The sequence below is a fragment of the Lepidochelys kempii genome, chromosome 1 (assembly GCF_965140265.1).
Source record: "Lepidochelys kempii isolate rLepKem1 chromosome 1, rLepKem1.hap2, whole genome shotgun sequence".
In the NCBI taxonomy this organism is placed as follows: Eukaryota; Metazoa; Chordata; order Testudines; family Cheloniidae; genus Lepidochelys; species Lepidochelys kempii.
The window spans coordinates 335,086,600-335,104,509 of record NC_133256.1 but is presented as its reverse complement, the minus strand read 5'-3'; the positions used below and the strand labels follow the sequence as shown (position 1 = coordinate 335,104,509).

Here is a 17,910-nt window from a genome sequence, read left to right as displayed (position 1 = left end):
AGTCAGTGACTTCTTCGTTATTACAGTACTGGGATGAGAATACTGTGGACAGGTCTAGTAGTTTATTTTGGCACGATAAATTCCCTTTTCCCTTCTACTATACAAAAGTGAGCATCTGCTAACTCATTCATTATTTAATCTATGAGCAATGTTTCTTTCTTAATTATAAATGTCAAGGTAAAGCTAGCTCTTCTGTTAATAGAGATTGAGATGCTTATTGTCTTTAAAGGCTAGAGTTCTCAGTATATGATCATATATTTGAATTAGCAAAGGTCATTTCAAAGTTAGCTAGCCCTGCTGCACTAAACTCCATAGAAAGATTTTTGCATGGTGTTCTCGGAAAGGTGTGAAAAATCATTAATTCTTTTTTTAGTTGATCCAAGTCGACAATAATAGGGGATTGAAATGCATAATTTTCTTACTGCATTAAAATAATCTTCCTTTTAAAGTGATAAACACTTCTATAGCGGGTGCATCTAATGAAGATAATGATACATATTACTTCTCATTTCATGTTCTGCATGTGCCATGTGTACAAAAAATCCTTATTTTAATATGAACTTCAAGAGGTGATTCATATGCTGTTTAGGATCAATTTGATACAGTGCCTTCCTGGCTGGCGCTCATTGGCACCCTGACAAACACTCTCAGCAGAAAGCTCAAGGATTGAATGGATATGAAGTCTGAACAGCCCGCTCATGTTGCATAGTTGCACCTTCCTTTGGAGAAAAACATGGGAGGGGATAAAAACTCTGCTGGGCCTCCAAGTTTGCTGGGCATAATTGCCTCTGTTAGGAGGGACTTGGGTGGCCATGGAATGGGCAAGGATGAGGCTTTCCAACCACACAGATTTAGAGTAGGATACCCCCAGATCCGTGGAGGGAGGAGCTAACCTGCATGGTCAGCTGTCACCTCCACATGGCTGACCTACACCCTTCCCTGGTGGCATGGCTCCAGTACGTTGCCATGTTGCAATTGGCTTAGTCTCCCTTGCCTGTGCAATAGAAATGTGGAGGAGTCTGTGCAAAAAATAATGCTGCTTTAAGCATTAAAGGGTGGCTGGAGGAAATATCATCTACACCAGGGCCTTTCCACTTAGGGGATGCTCAGGGCCACTAAGTGTGTGGGAAGCTTGCTCTGTTGCTCCCAATCTGTACCTGTTCTGTGGCTAGATAGAGGCCTTGACCCTCCAAGGCCGTCAATCCTTGACTTGTATCCTTAGCATCCCTATCCCTAAATCACTTGGTGAAAGGGAAGGGAGTGGCTAAAACAATAAGGTTATGTTTAAAAAAAATATAATGGTAGAATAGAATCCTGTCCTGCAACATGAACTCGGATGAATCCTCCCATTAAAGTCAACGGGATGACTCGCAAGAGTCAAGGTCACTGGTTCTTAAGTCTGATTGGCTTAGTGAAAGTAGACTTGTTTTAAAAGGTTTCTGCTCCTTCAGGGCCTGATCCTAAGAGGAACAGAGTGGCCACAACTCACTGCACAGATGGGAGTTGTGGGTCTTCAGCATCTCTCAGCGTCAGGCCATTGGTGGAAAATTTTAATTAACACTAAGGGACTGAGATGAAAAACTGTGTCAGGAAGAGGTTTCCATTATGGTTTTCTTTGTATTAGCACAGTGCCCAGAGAGCCTAGGCAAGGAGCAGATCTATGTTTTGCTGGGTGCTGTACACATATGATCTCGGGGCCATACCCTTGGCTGGTGTAATTCAACATCGCTCCATTGAAGTCAATGTGCAGCACTGTTGATTCTGTCACAATTTCTTCAGCAGGTGCAAATGGTGCAGATGGACCTGCACACAATGGCACTGTTCTATAATTCTACACGGAGTGTCTCTAAACTGAGCATGGGATAAAAGCCACCCAGCATATATGATTATAGTGACTTGTCCAGTTAATCTCAGAGGGTTTTAGGTGCAGCTCTCTCTCTCATGCTTCAAGTTGCAGTTTATCGCCAGAAGTCACCTCAGTCCCTGGAAAAATCATGGAGCAGGTCCTCAAAGAATCAATCCTGAAGCACTTGTATGAGAGGAAAGTGATCAGGAACAGCCAGCATGGATTCACCAAGGGAAGGTCATGCCTGACTAATCTAATCGCCTTTTATGATGAGATTACTGGTTCTGTGGATGAAGGGAAAGCAGTGGATGTATTGTTTCTTGACTTTAGCAAAGCTTTTGACACGGTCTCCCACAGTATTCTTGTCAGCAAGTTAAGGAAGTATGGGCTGGATGAATGCACTATAAGGTGGGTAGAAAGCTGGCTAGATTGTCGGGCTCAACGGGTAGTGATCAATGGCTCCATGTCTAGTTGGCAGCCGGTATCAAGTGGAGTACCCCAAGGGTCGGTCCTGGGGCCGGTTTTGTTCAATATCTTCATAAATGATCTGGAGGATGGTGTGGATTGCACTCTCAGCAAATTTGCGGATGATACTAAACTGGGAGGAGTGGTAGATATGCTGGAGGGGAGGGATAGGATACAGAAGGACCTAGACAAATTGGAGGATTGGGCCAAAAGAAATCTGATGAGGTTCAATAAGGATAAGTGCAGGGTCCTGCACTTAGGACGGAAGAACCCAATGCACAGCTACAGACTGGGGACCGAATGGCTAGGCAGCAGTTCTGCGGAAAAGGACCTAGGGGTGACAGTGGACGAGAAGCTGGATATGAGTCAGCAGTGTGCCCTTGTTGCCAAGAAGGCCAATGGCATTTTGGGATGTATAAGTAGGGTCATAGCGAGCAGATTGAGGGACGTGATCGTTCCCCTCTATTCGACATTGGTGAGGCCTCATCTGGAGTACTGTGTCCAGTTTTGGGCCCCACACTTCAAGAAGGATGTGGATAAATTGGAGAGAGTCCAGCGAAGGGTAACAAAAATGATTAGGGGACTGGAACACATGACTTATGAGGAGAGGCTGAGGGAGCTGGGATTGTTTAGCCTGCAGAAGAGAAGAATGAGGGGGGATTTGATAGCTGCTTTCAACTACCTGAAAGGGGGTTCCAAAGAGGATGGCTCTAGACTGTTCTCAATGGTAGCAGATGACAGAACGAGGAGTAATGGTCTCAAGTTGCAGTGGGGGAGGTTTAGATTGGATATTAGGAAAAACTTTTTCACTAGGAGGGTGGTGAAACACTGGAATGCGTTACCTAGGGAGGTGGTAGAATCTCCTTCCTTAGAGGTTTTTAAGGTCAGGCTTGACAAAGCCCTGGCTGGGATGATTTAACTGGGAATTGGTCCTGCTTTGAGCAGGGGGGTTGGACTAGATGACCTTCTGGGGTCCCTTCCAACCCTGATATTCTGTGATTCTAAGTGACTTGCCTGTTTGAGTAATCAGGTTGGTAAGGGACAGACTGTTCTTTGAAAAATACTTGCTTTGCATAGTCCTGTGAACCTACAGCCTTCGCAGCACTTTGATTTAATTGTTTTTCCCTTTTGAGCTTGAGTTCAGCAGACTTTTAGTATTTGTAGCGTAGTGAGCTGCAATAGGTGATTCTTAGCATTCAGAAGAATATGCCTTCCGACAAGAGTTGCATATGCACTAGAATATGAAATGCTTTGAAACACTTCCCAAATGTTCTGAGGGGTTAATAATGTTACAAACAGTCTTTTATTTCTAGACTGACAAGACTGGGCGCTCGGACCTGATCCTATTCCATTGGTGCTGATGGAAAGGCTCCCACTGACTTCAGTGGGAGTAGGGCCTTTCTTCTAGATCCGGATTCAGGAAAGCAGTTAAGCACATGCTTAGATCCATCCCTATTCACATTCATGGCTTCAGTTGGACTTAAGCACATGCTTAAATGCTTTACTGAGTCAGTGCCTTAGTGAGCAAGGTGTAATCAAAGGGATGGTTCCAAAATCCCAGTGTGGCAAAGGGACGAAGGATCTTAAACACCATATTAGTAACAAAAAATGTTCACCTGGCTTCACATAAGATCCTGGGGATAAAAATCTCTGTACTGGAAATGGAAAAGGAAAAAAGCAAGCACACAAGGATATAGAGGGTCATCCCTGGCTATTAGGGAAAAAATAATAGCACCGAAAAAGGGGAAATGGTTACATTACAAGACATAAAACGTAATGCTGGCTAAAATGAATCAGGGAATTTGGAACGGCTTTTACAAATGTAGTGTTGGGGGGGAATACTGGTACCTCATTTGCCTTTTTCAAGTTCTCTAGATTTTTCACAACTGATTCGTTGACCAAAGTCATTGAACATGTACAAGTCATACCTGCTTATTTTTATATGTTCATATCAACCTCATTTCATAAAGACTCCTGACAGCCAGCAGAACATAAATGCCTTCAAGACAAAAATCCTGGTCCTATGGAAGTCGTTGGGAGTTTTGTCATTGACTTCAGTAGGACCCAGATTTCATTGAAGGTCTTCAGGTCTTGGCTGCTCATCGAAGAATTCACAACCCAAAAAGATATAAAACAAAATGCATGTCTATTCTTGAAAGACCCCTTTCAGAGAGCAAAGAGCTGATCTTCCCTGAGCAGCAGCAGCCATCCTGTTACCATAATGGCTGCCTTATATAAAGCTCAATTGGGTGTAGCCTTCTCTTCTTGGAACATCGGGGAAGATCCCTTTGGATCCAGACATCCCCTTCCAGTTAGATGTTGCTACACTTTGCTAGGGAAACTGAAGTGAGGGTCGGGGCAGTGGCATATTAGCCGATAAGGCCTAGGCCTAGGGTGGCAAATTTGCAGGGGTGGCAAATTTATAATAGCAGCCAGAAGCTGCTTCCCCCAGCGCCTGTTCGCGCCCTCCGGCCCTGCCCCAACTCCACCCCTTCCCCGCCCCCTCTCTGCCCTTATTGGTCCCCTTCCCCAAATCCCCACCCCGGCCCTGCCTCCTCCCCTGAGCGCGCTGCGTTCTCCCCTCTTCCCCCCTCCTTCGCGAAGCTGTTTCACGCACAAGCACTGGCAGGGGGAGGGGAGAAGCAGGACACGGCGGCGCGCTCAGGGGAGGAGGCGGAGGTGAACTGGGGCGGGGGGGGGCACTTATTTCAGGGCCAAGGGGCGGCAAAATCATGAATCCACCACTGGGTGGGGGACTGAAACCACATGGGCCTCCTTTTGGGTCTCTACCACCCACAGCAGTGTGAAGAGATATTGAAATCCCTAAATAGGTATAACTTGGCAAAGCAATGACTGAGAGGGGAGCATGCTAATTTGAGGGGTATGAACACCAAGGATGGCTATTGATAATTTAGGGAAGTACAAAGGGATTCAACTAGGATTAACTGGATACAACTAAGAGAATGCAACTGTGAGAGCTATTCTGCTGCAGTGTAATCTCCCAAGAGTGGTGGTGCAAAACTAGCCTGGCTGAAATACTAAATGTGTTATCCTACCCTGGTGGGAGAAAGTCCAAGATGACCTAATAGGTCTGTTCCATCTCTAACTTGATTGATTCTAAGACTTCCTGAGACTGTGTGCGTAAATCGTAAGGAAAAGCCTGTTCAGTTCTCAGTGAGTGATCTCTGAGACCTTCTTTTTTCCTTTGGGAACAAAGGCCCAACATACGCGTATTTTCCTAAGAAGAATTTTTACTTTCTAATCTAATGTAAATGCTCTCAGGGAAACTGATGATGGAACTGCTCTCATTTGAATACTTTTACAAACAACACCCACTCAACATGGCCAGATATTATTGAAATGTTCTTAGCTCTGTTTCCCAGCCTCTTTCATGTTATCTCATCAGAATATTTTTATCGGCCATCACTCTTTGACTCGAAGGTCCGGTAAAGCATGCAATTGAATTATACCCTACATCTCATTGTGTCCAGTTGTCATTTCGTTATGGAAGGATGGTTGTTGAAAGCGCTGCCCCTGCCTAATGTATTTATATGACCCTCATTACCATAGTATTTGAGTGCTTCACCATCTCTAGTGTATCTGTCTTCACAACACCCTGGTGAGGTAGGGAAGTGCAGTTATCCCTATTTTACAAATGGTGAATGGTGCCACAGTTCCCCAAGTGACTTGCCTGAAGAAGTCGGTGCTAGGGCAGGGAATTAACCCATGTCTTCCAAGTCCTAGCTTAGTGCCTTTTCTGCAGGACTGTCCTTTATCTTAGGCTAGATCATCGCTGACAAAAGGGTATGTTGTTACAGCAAGATAAGTAACACAAGTCAGAACCCTCACTGTAAAATCCTAGTGCACAAGACTCTGCAGTTTTTACCACTTCACCCCCTTTTTGGCACTGAAGCCATAGCCTCTGACCTGTCTCCATCTCTGCTCTCATTCCTTCCCTCCCGTGCTGCCTGCACTCATCTCAAGCCTCCCTCTTACCAACCCTTTTATCTCTTCCTTCCCCTCTCAGCTGTGTGCTTCACTCTATGACATTTGACACCTGGATTTGAAACCATTGGCTTTTTATAAACCAGCATTGAGTTAAGCTTTTCAGAGATAAAGGCCTGATCCTGTAAGGCCTGTGTGTGTAGATTACTTTTCAGGTTCAGGTCTGAAATGGATCTGTGGGAGAGATCTAATATTTATAAGTTTCAGGTTGCATCTGATTAGTTTTGCATCTGATTATTTCTTCCCTGCTCTTTCTCTCTTTAAAATGCATCATTGGGTCAGATTCTGCTCTTGGTTATGCTAACTCCGTTGACTACAGTGGTGCAAGTGAAATTGGACTTTTACCCTTTGAATTGTATTGACATTGGCATGGGATGTTTTCCAGGAAAATACATTTACTTGAAAAACCAGAATTTCTGGAAACGTTAAAGGAGGATGGATCACTGAGGAGGAAAGGAATCTCTTTTAATCGATAGATTAAGAAATCCTTTCCATTTAAAATTTTTTATTGCTTACTGTCTTTGGCGTAGAAGTCAAATTTTCTGAAGCCAATTTGAATTAAATGACTAGAGGGTCAGTTTATAGAACTCAGGTTTCAGAGTAACAGCCGTGTTAGTCTGTATTCGCAAAAAGAAAAGGAGTACTTGTGGCACTTTATAGAACGTCTTTGAACTATCAGAATACACTTAGCTATCTGCTTAAGACAGGAAAACAGATAGCTCGGATATATTAAAAAAAAGGGGAGCCAAATTTTGCTCTCAGTTACATGGGTAAATCTATGATGATTTCATTGACTTAAATTGAACCTTTTCTGGATTTATGGTGGTGTAACAGAGTTGAGTTGAATCCCTAGCATCTAAATGCACTGGTGGCCCACCATAAAAAAACAAACAAGCCCTTTGCAGTTTTTAAAATAGTAGTTGAATTTTACTTCTGGAAATAATTTCTTGCTTTAAAGAACAATTTTACCAATGTTTCAAGAGTAAAGACCTTGGAGCAGGGTCTGGGGCTTGCCCCACTCCAGCACTCCAGCTAGGGAGCAGGGTTGGGGGCTGCTCCACATGGCTCCCGGAAGCAGTGGCATGGCCCCGCTCCAGCACTGCAGCTGGAGAGCAGGGTCGTGGGCCGCTCCACACAGCTCCCGGAAGCCATAGCATGGCCCCCCTCTGGCTTCTGTGCGCTCCAATGGTCCCCTCTGGTGCTCCAGTGGGAGCTGCAGGGGCCATGCCTGTGGATGGGGCAGCGTGCAGAGCCGTCTGGCCATGCCTCTGCGTAGGAGCCGTAGAAGGGACATGCCGCTGCTTCCGGGAGCTGCTTGAGGTAAGCGCCACCCGGATCCTGCACCTCTGAGCCTCTCCCCATGCCCCAGCTGCCCCAGCCCTGATCCCCTCCTTCCCTCCAAACCCCTCGATCCCAGCCCAGAGCACCCTCCTGCACCCCAAGCCCCTCATCTGCAGCCCCACACCAGAGCCTGCACCCCCAGCTAGAGCCTGCCCCCCTTCCCTGCCCCAGCCCTGATCCCCCCTCCTGCCCTTTGAACCCCTCAGTCCCAGCCTGGAGCACCCTCCTGCACCCCAAACTCCTCATCCCAAGTTCCACCCCAGAGCCCATACCCCCAGCTGGAGCCCGCACCCCCCACCCCCCTGCACTCCACTTCCTCTCCCCAGCCCGGAGCCCCCTCCCTCACCCTGAACTCCTCATTTCTGGTCCCATCCCAGAGCCCGCACCCCCAACCAGAGCCTTCAGTCCCTCCCGCACTCAACCCCAATTTTGTGAACGTTCATGGCCCACCATACAATTTCTATTCCCAGATGTGGCCCTCGGGCCAAAAAGTTTGCCCACCCCTGATCTAGACCTTCGTTTCCAAGTATGCGTCTCTTTCCCTGTTACAATTATTTGGATAACATTCCCAGTCCTGTCACTGTTGCACTTTACAGTTGATGTGCCTGGTCTCTGTATGTTCACATAACTCACACTGACATTAACAAGAATTACATGTGTACATTGAGAGACTCCTAAGAAATTATATCTTGACCATATGTGTGTGGGTGCTTTAAGTGCTTGTCACTCTTTGTTAGCCTGATTTCGTAACCTTTGTCTTCATTTCAGCATGCTGGGAAAGGGAGAGGCTGAAGTGACAGCTACGTAGGAGTACTCATTACTGATTTTCCTGTTAGCAAATTAGAGCTGCTGAATGTGACACAGTTCACTGCATCTGAGTTTGTGGCACTAATTCTATCCTGGATCCCTGAGATTTCAGCTTTGTAACTCAGTCATAAGAATCGGCTCTGAACTGAAAGCTGGAGAAAATAGTCTCCTCTGCAGTTACTCTTTTCTTAAATAAAATTTTGTGTTGCAAGCAATTAGGCCACATCATTTTTTAGATACTCTCCTCACCCTCTTTAATGTTTTCTCTGTGGTGATCATTTGAAAGTTTTTCAAACTTTTTGAGCTGACTCCCCCACTTTTTGAATTAAAATTTTTGGTTGCACCCAGACAAAAATAGACACATGCAAAAAGTATGCTTGATAGCCTGTAAGTTACAAATACACAGATACTTATCAATTAGTGTGAAGGATGTGCTTGTTTCTCTGGGGAAAGTTTATCAATTTGTAGGGAGATTTGTGAAATTGACACTCTGAAGTTGTCCTGCACTTCCAGGCTCGAATGGTACTTTGTCTTTAGCACAGCCAGTGCAGAGAATCCGATCTCACACAAATAAGATGAACCAAACGGTAAAAGAGCTTTGATTGCACAGTTTTACAAAGCTGGATATTCTGAGCCAGCTTGCAACCAGAAATCCCCCCCAAGACTGTTTTTTAAATTGAATGTCTAGTGTCCTATCACTCTGACCTTCAGTTAGTTTCTCCTATCATTTGAGAGATGTGACAAGATCACTGCTTCAGCTACAAAAGGTTGGATAATCCAGTCATTCAGGGATGCATTTCCTTCAGGAAACTTGCTTATTCTCACCCCCTCCTCCTCAACTGTTACTCACACCTTCTTGTCAACTGTTGGAAATGGGCCATCCTGATTATCACTACAAAAGGTTTTTTTCTCCTGCTAATAGCAGCTCACCTTAATTGATCACTCTGGTTATAGTGTATATGGCAACACCCATTTTTTCATGTTCTGTGTGTGTGTATATATATATATATCTTCTTGCTGTATTTTTCACTGCATGCATCTGATGAAGTGGGTTTTAGCCCACAAAAGCTAATGCTCAAATAAACTTGTTAGTCTCTAAGGTGCTACAAGTACTCCTCATTCTTTTTATTTATCCAAACTGGCTCTGAGAGAAGTCAAGTGATTCTTGATTGGCTTCATAACACTTAGAATCATAGAATATCAGGGTTGGAAGGAACCTCAGGAGGTCTTCTAGTCCAACCCCCTGCTTAAAGCAGGACCAATCCCCAATTTTTGCCCCAGATCCCTAAATGGCGCCCTCAAGGATTGAACTCACAACCCTGGGTTTAGCAGGCCAATGCTCAAACCACCGAGCTATTCCTCCCCTCCAGTTTAGATTAGTAGTTTAGATTCCCTTTCATCGATAGCGTCAGTTAACAATGGGAATGGAATGCTTAAACCAGTTTTGATCTGTGTTTTCCAGAAATCCAGCTTTCTCTTGAATGACGACATCTTGTTGTGCAGGTCAAAAATAGTACTTTCTGCTCCTTGCAATGAGACATTTAGAGAATTCAGTTTGACAAAAATATCAGCAAGGTAAGCCAAAAGCACAAGCTAGCGGGGATCACACAGTGTTTCTGTGTTGCTGAAATTCAAATCCACTAGAAAAAACTGAACTTTGTTTCTCAGTTCATAAACGTGTTGCAGCACTTTCCCCCCGACAGCCACCTGACTTCCATGTGAAACAACAGAGTATCGTGCTCCGCTCCCGTTTCTGCACAAAGCATTGCAAAGAGCCTTTGTGGGCTGTGTCTTGAGAAAGTTCATGATTTTAATAGCAGAACTCAGAACACGAGTAAGTTCCTGATCCATGTTTTGGGTTGCAAGGGCTTTGCCGTGTGTCATACAATAAGTCCATAAAATGTATGTGGAGCAATTTCAAACACTTTGGCTTTCAAGCCTGCCCGACCTCCAGACATAGAAGGGGCTCCATCCGTGCAGATTGTGATATAGGCTCCCGACTTCAACTTGTGAGAAGTTAGGAAATAATTTAAAATGAAACAGTTCAGATCCAGATGTACACATCTTAATTGGCTTGCAGAACAAAAAATCTTCCAATATTGATGTTTTGCAATAGTACTGAACATAAGCAATTAAGTTACCTTCTTTTGCTACATCCATTGCTTCATTCAACTGAATTGCAAATAAACTAGATTGCAATCAAGAGATCAGCTGTGCGCTGATATTTTCTGACATGTCAGAGATTCGGCGGCTGACCGTGTTGACTGACAGCGGGGTCATTTTTATCTTCTCTGCTGCACTGTCACCAAGTGTCATCCTGCAAATGTCATTTGCTGCTGGGAGAATCAGTTTTTCCCCAGTTTTGTAAGGCTTTTTATTCTTGGCAATGTGGTACACAACTTGATATGATGCTTTTAAAGCACTTGCAGGAGTGGATACCATGTTTCATTGTGATTTTTCTTTGTTAATTTGTTGTAGCTTTCGTTAAAAAAAATCTCAGTTCTTTCCTACTAGATCGCCATGTTTTGTTTCTAAATGGCATCTTAATTTTGTTGGCTTCAGGCTATCATTTGCTAAAGTTACTGCACATACTACACATTGAGGCCTAATTTCTCCAGTAACTGCAATGGAAGTGAAACCAAAATCCAAATATGCTTCACCATATTTAATCTTGTTTTTGCAGATTTTTTCCCCCTGTATTGACTTTAGCCATTTCAGTGTCTGCCTTTCATTTCAGAACACTACCATCTTTTGGCAATAGGTTCAGATCCGTTTTTCACCACGTAATGTGAAAAAATATCCAACTCACCAGCCAAATAGGCCCTGCTCAACTGCTTGTTGTAACGACAGGATATGATATATTAAACTGGAAAGGCAGAAAAGCTAGTTGTTGCTATGGAAATGATTGTGGCTCCACCACAATTTTGTCAGCCAGGCGGCTGACAGCGGGAGCCCTGCCATGCATGGGGCTGACAGTGGGAGCCCTGGCCACTAGCCGCCTGGGGCTGATAGTAGGAGGTGGCTGGTGGCTGGGCCTCTCGCTGTCAGCCCTGGGGGACTGGTGGCTGGGGCTCCTGAATGTTCCTCCATTACTTCCCCCCCCGGGGGGGGTGCCCAACAGTTTGAAAACCTCTGCTGTAAGTTATATAAGTCATAAAGCTGGGACACCTCTGTCAGATCTGTGTGGTTCACTTTGGTTTCCTGCTTAGAACTTGCAATATACCAATGTGACAAACACAGTCATACTGAAAATTGGAAGTGAAATATGGATTGTTGTGTGGGAGGCAATAGTAACTTCCCAGCTACTGGAGATAGCTTCTGTGCTGTGGTCTCAAAGATGATATCATGGTGGACTTTTTCTTGCCTGTTAAAGGAGTGCTAAATCTTCACTTGGATGCTTTATTCAGGGCTTGAGCCTACATGATGCACAGCTCCTTGAGACAGTGGGAGTTGAGAGAACTTAGGACCTGATCCGGTGACCACTGAAGTCAATGGAAGGTTACCAATTGACTTCAGTAGGCTTTGAATAAGGCCCCAACGTCCTTACTCTTGCAAAATGTCTATTAAAGCCAAATGGGAGTTGTGCCAGAGTAAGAACTGAGTACGACTATATGACTGGAAGTGCTGGACAGGAAAAAGCCTATATAAGAAAGACCCAAAAATCGGGACTGTCCCTATAAAATCGGGACATCTGGTCACCCTAGCCCTGAATCAAGATGAAAAATAAAAATCCTGAAAACTGTCATGAACCAAAAATCCAAAATGTCAGCTCGGGTCCATTGAACCATTTTATTTTACTTTCAACCACTGCTTATTTGTATTTACTCTAGTTAGTTTAAATTTTTAAACAAAAAGACATTTGCAAGCAGGAGACTGGAATTTTTCATTTAAAAAAATGTCAAAATGAGATGTTTGAACTACTATTTTTTTTCAAAAATCTGAGTTGACAAATTTGGTCAAAACTTACCCTTTTCTCTGAAAAGATTTGGTTTTGACAAATTTGACATTTTTTGGTGAAAAAACATTTCCGTGAACAATTCCTGACCAGCTGTAATGATTGGGCCCTGTATACATTTATTAAACTTACGTAGCCAGCTCCTTACCTTTATCAGCGCTGTGCCCAGTGTAGCCAAGCGTCAGTGTGGGGTCATAGATGGCTTCACACCATCTTAATATTCCCTTCAAACCCAGCACAATTTGTAGCAGTCCGAGGACTACTCTAAGCTGCATCTGACTGCAAGGGCTTCCCCACGGGGTCGCACCAACAGCCGGAGATCACCAGAGTGCTGCCGGCATGCCCCCTATTTCCAGGCCATGCAACTGCCACCTATCCTGGGTTTTGGCAGAAGGGTGGAATCTGGCTGTACTCCACTTAGCATTGTCAAATAGCAAGAACATTGGTGGGGTGTGGGGGTGGTCTCTAAGCATTAAATTTACTAATGTGCTGAATATAATCTGTTTAACAGAATGTTCACCTGAGGCTACAGAATTCGTCCAAGTGTTGGGCCAATCTAATTCAGTAGCAATGCCTGCTGGCCTGCAGAAACCATTGTTTTCTTCTCCTTGGCATTAATCTTCAGAGAATCCTTAGTCATGTGTTAAGTCTTCTTTGGCCTGAGGAATTAATCTTTCCCAAGACTGGGCTCTCTCTTGTGTTTGGCTACAGATGAAAGCTTGCTTTAAATCCATAAAATTCAGTACTCCAGAAAGTCTCTCAGCGTTGTGCTGAGCAGACCACTTCCCCCATGCTGGAGCGCTCTGGTATTTCACCAGTGTCTTCTAATCTTCGTGACCTTTCTTTCACTTCAGTTGTTTTTCCAAAATGAGTGTAGTGCTCTTGAAATATGCCAGCTAGTCTGTTGTAGGGGAATTTAGTCCTCTTTGTAAAACAGGTACAAGCCCTGCCAGCACACGCTTCCTTGCACTTCCCCAGCTCACTATGTGCCTTAACCCTGCTCTGTAGAACAGTAGAGAAATTCTTATGTCTACACAGCACAAGCTGTGGCATAGGCTCGCCTACCAAAGCTAAGTCTGCGCTAGTACCATGCTGTAGGATCAGGGTGAAGAGCTGTGCTGTGTCAGAGCCAGGTGACACAGCTGAAGTAGGGTTAGTGGAACCGAGGTAGGGGGAGGAGTCAGGGGAAGAGCAGGGGACCAGGAACCAGGAGTGAGGCTAGATCTCAGGAGCAGGACTGGGGCCAAAAACAAGGAGCAAGACAAGGTATCAGGAATGCACAGAAGGGTCTATTTGCAGCATCAAGCCAGGCATATGCCTGTCAACACAGACAGCCTCCAGGTGTTTCCCCTAGGTCTTAAATAGCATACATGAGCCACTCAGGGAATCTGGTAGGCTACGTCAGTCAGGACCTCTATGGGTGGCACATCCAGTGGTGCTGGAGCCCATAGGGCTCATAGGCTAGTTTGCCAGGGTTGGCAGTGTGGTTATGGCAGAAGCCAGAAGAGCTGGGTTCTAGGCTTGTGGATCCTCATAGGCTGGCTCAACAATCAGGGGATTTAAAAATATATATATATATTTTAGATTCTTTTTGTTTCCCTTCTGGGTTTTGAGCCTTTAGCGTTCACATTTTCCATCTTTACTCAGCAGCCATGAAATATTTTTTTAAAGAGGAAATCTGAGATTCTCACATGATTTCAGGAGCTGGGGTTTTAAGAAAAACACAAAAAGTTACAAAAGTAGCTCACAAATTTTTGGGAGATGTGTTTTGCATGCCCTGATGTTCAAGAAGGTTCAGTGTTCTAATGCAACGTTTCCATTCCCCATCCCCTCTGTTGCTTTTCATGCCAGACCTGTAGGTGAGATATCAGGTGGTTGGGTTCATGTTAGCTTTAATTAATTTGCTGGTTCATCAGTACTGGAAATGAGACTAGCCTGAGGTAAGAGAACTCTGATCCCAGGGGGAAACAGAAAGCTTGTTTTTATAACAGATTGTTATAATTATGCGAACTGAAATACACAGTGAGACCATTCCTGACAATTAGGGGAACAGTAGGCAAGTTGCTGCTAGATACAGGGATAGATACTACTCCAACACAGGGACTAGTAGAAGTTGTGTTTTAAATGTATGCAATGTATGGATCAAATAATTTCCTCTCTCTGAGGGACCCAATGAAAATGTCTTCAGCTGAGCTGGGCCTCTTGACCAGATAGGAGAATCTCAACTAATCAGGGATGCAGGAGAAATAGTATACGCTAAAATCCCTATGTCCTGCAGACAGATGTGATTTCTAGATAAAGGTTCACAGGGTCCTAGGACTAGAATCCTGACACTGGGGTTTTAAGAACACAAGCCTCTACCATTTGACCTAAATGTGATCTGCCCTAGTATGTAGTAGGCTCCTTTACCTTTGAGGTCAGCAAGTTCTCTTGTGCACTCAGTCAATATATTACAGTGTGACTTTATCATGTGATTAACAGTATTTCAGTTTGGACCTACAGTTGTTAAAACTCCAGAACAGGGACGTATGTTTGAAAGAAAAAAATAGTACTTCACTTTTTACTTCATTTTAGAATTCACACTAATTAAGAAACACAAAACAAAAAGCTCTTATATTGGGAGTGAGAATGCAGTGACCTTGCAAAATACTGATAAGCCATTAACTCCCACACACGCTTCAAAACACACAGATTTCTGTTGAAAGGTGTGAAAATTGCCTTTAATATTCCGTTTACATTCACCTTGCTCTACAGCTTGGCTTTTTGTGTGTGTACACTTGGAAGTAATTACTGTAGGCCCAGTCATTCCAAGTGCTGAACCCTCAGCTCTTTGGAGCTCGTGGGAGGTGAGCCTGGCCAGGGATTTGTTTCAAGTGTCTGTTTCAAGATACTTGGGAGAATGAGATTACAATGAGAAACTGATGCTTTCTTGGTGGCAATAACGGCCCCCAACCTCCCCGCCCCACATCTCCATGACAGGGCAGGTAAACTGTAGCTAAGACCATCTCCACTGAGTGACCAGGCTTTCTGGAGTCCAGTAATGTAAGAAAACGAAAGGCTTCTCACAGCTGAGATGTCTAAATTAAATTGAGCCAAGTTCTGCGCAGCCAAAGTTCAATCCCCCTTCACAGGCTTCCTGACTTGCTTCCGTGCCAAGTTAAACCGCTCACCCTTGCCTTCCAGGCTGTGCTCACCTCTGTCTGCAGTGATTCACGCTCCTCCCTGGGCCTGCTCCATGAAATAGGGATGAACAGCACCTCCGGCCCTTTGTCTCTCTGCTGAAATAATAAGGGCTTTGGGAGAGGGACTGTCTCTTATTAGTTGTGGGTACAGCACCTTGAATAATGAGCTCCTGATCTGGGTGGGGCCACTACATGCTACTGTAATACAAATAATAATTAATAAGACACTCTTAGCCCTTTGCCAGATGCTTTCCTAGAGCAATTCTCCCTTGATCTTTGTTGTCGCCCTGTTTCACTAGCAGCCTGATAGCTTGTCCCATTATCTGACTGATGTGCTGGGGCCATATCCTCTTATTCCTTCATATACCACAATGCGCGTCAGTGGCTCCGCATGATCAGTAATACACTTGAAAGGCTCCTGGTCAATATTTTTTCCCCATCTCCACAAGAAGGATGCAGCTCTTAATACAGACAGGACTAAATAGAGAATGTACCCCAAGTGCGTGCTCCTCTGATAGTTCCTTTGGGATTCACTGCCTCCAGCTGAGCCCAGCCTCATTTCCCCAATGACTGAACTCCCTGGTAATTTCTTCACTGAGTGAACAGCTGTGTTGTGGTCTATGCTCAGGGATAGCATGTTAACCCTTTCCCTGCTGCTCACCAACTGGGTTTGGCGCATCCCATCCCATTCTCTGGTTTTGTCACTACTCATACTATTTTTATCTGTAAGAGCAAACTAAATTGCTAATACCATCTGTCTACACATGGTATTTCCAAAGCACCTGTCACTGTGGTGTGTAATGATCCAGAGTAGCTCACTTCTTTGAAAGAAAAAGAGGACTTGTGGCACCTTAGAGACTAACCAATTTATTTGAGCATAAGCTTTCGTGAGCTACATCCGATGAAGTGAGCTGTAGCTCATGAAAGCTTATGCTCAAATAAATTGGTTAGTCTCTAAGGTGCCACAAGTACTCCTTTTCTTTTTGTGAATACAGACTAACACGGCTGCTACTCTGAAACCTGTCACTTCTTTGAGGCTGTCTCGGTGAATCATCAGAATATATTTGTGTGGTGGAAGGAATCTGAGTTAACACAGATCAGTACTATTGATTTTATCCTCCTGTTTTTATTTTATGCTATTTACATGTTGAACAGGATCTGTTTTAGGTTGCGTATTTCAAATCTTGCTGAATTATCATTCATAAATTACAAAGTTAATTTGCATTTTGTTTTTAAACCCACGTGCTATGTTCTACGGTAATTCTCTCAGTGGCAGTGTTGTGTGGCAATGGATAGGTCACTCTTGGGTTTAATTTTGCAATCATTTGCTGCTGCATTATACAGTAAAAAAAAAAAAACCAATCTCCAGACAGATGGTCTGTGTTCATAATCCTTCACCGTAATGGTGCCTGCTAGTGCTGATATAGTTCTGCATTGGTCAGTGTTTTCCATTTACAGACAATGGGTTTTGCAGGGTTTGTAAACTGAACGTATCATTTTTGTTTCAGATTAGAACATTTCACACAAAGGCCCAACACAATAGGAGGGAACTATTATTTTGTAAAACTAAATATAATAGTGTGTGTGGAGTTAATCCCTAAATAGTTTACCAGGAGTGGGTGCTTTGTACTCCATTATTTTTTTTAAAAATGTCCTCCCCTTTTAATATGCAGTGTTTCAACCCTCCCATCTAGGTTGGGGCTGAAGGCCTAATATACAGCAAGCTAAGTTCAGCCCAGAGGAAGCTGGGCATAGACTTTGATAGAGACCAACTTGGGAGGCTGCAGAGGTTAGTATTGCTCAGAAAGTGGGCAGTGCTAGTTTGCAAGGGGATGTGGCCCAGTGCCTCTCCCTTCATCAGCCGCCACCATTGTGGCTCCTATGGACATAAAGCTGTTTGACACCCAAAGGAGATCAGGTGGCATTGCCTTTCCTCAGGATGAAACCCTCATTCCTGCAGGAGGCGTCAGGTTTGTGCAAGGGGATGTCATTTTACTCCTCACTGCATTAGGTTCCATGAAATCTCTGTGTATGCACGAGGGGGCATATCTATGTATATTTATTATTATCATGCTTGTGGTAGAGGGGTTATATTTTATTACCATGCCTTTCAGTGCATAGTTGTATTTTGATTTGCTGGAATGGGGACGAGTAGACTAAGTCTGACATTTTGTTGTGAACATTAAATTATGCAAAGCCCCTGGAGCCGGGATGGGCAATCACTTTGTGTTTTACAAATGAAAAATAAGCAGAAAAGAATATCACATGTACTATCAGGTCAGATTTTCAAATAATAGATGCAATACAGA

General features: G+C 44.1%; 1 protein-coding gene across 4 annotated transcripts in view; it reads left to right on the top strand.

Annotated features, from left to right (window-relative positions):
• ELAPOR2 (endosome-lysosome associated apoptosis and autophagy regulator family member 2) overlaps positions 1-17,910 on the top strand; it is a 138,924-nt gene that overhangs the window by 21,490 nt on the left and 99,524 nt on the right. Inside the window, exon 1 of one of the 4 annotated variants that reach the window (XM_073328677.1) lies at positions 17,344-17,390. The exons of 2 other annotated variants lie outside the window; for them this stretch is intronic. The gene's annotated coding sequence lies outside the window, so the exon portion shown is untranslated. Of the gene's footprint in view, positions 1-17,343; positions 17,391-17,484; positions 17,572-17,910 lie in introns of those variants that run through there. One more of the 4 variants, XM_073328675.1, reaches the window with a different exon arrangement.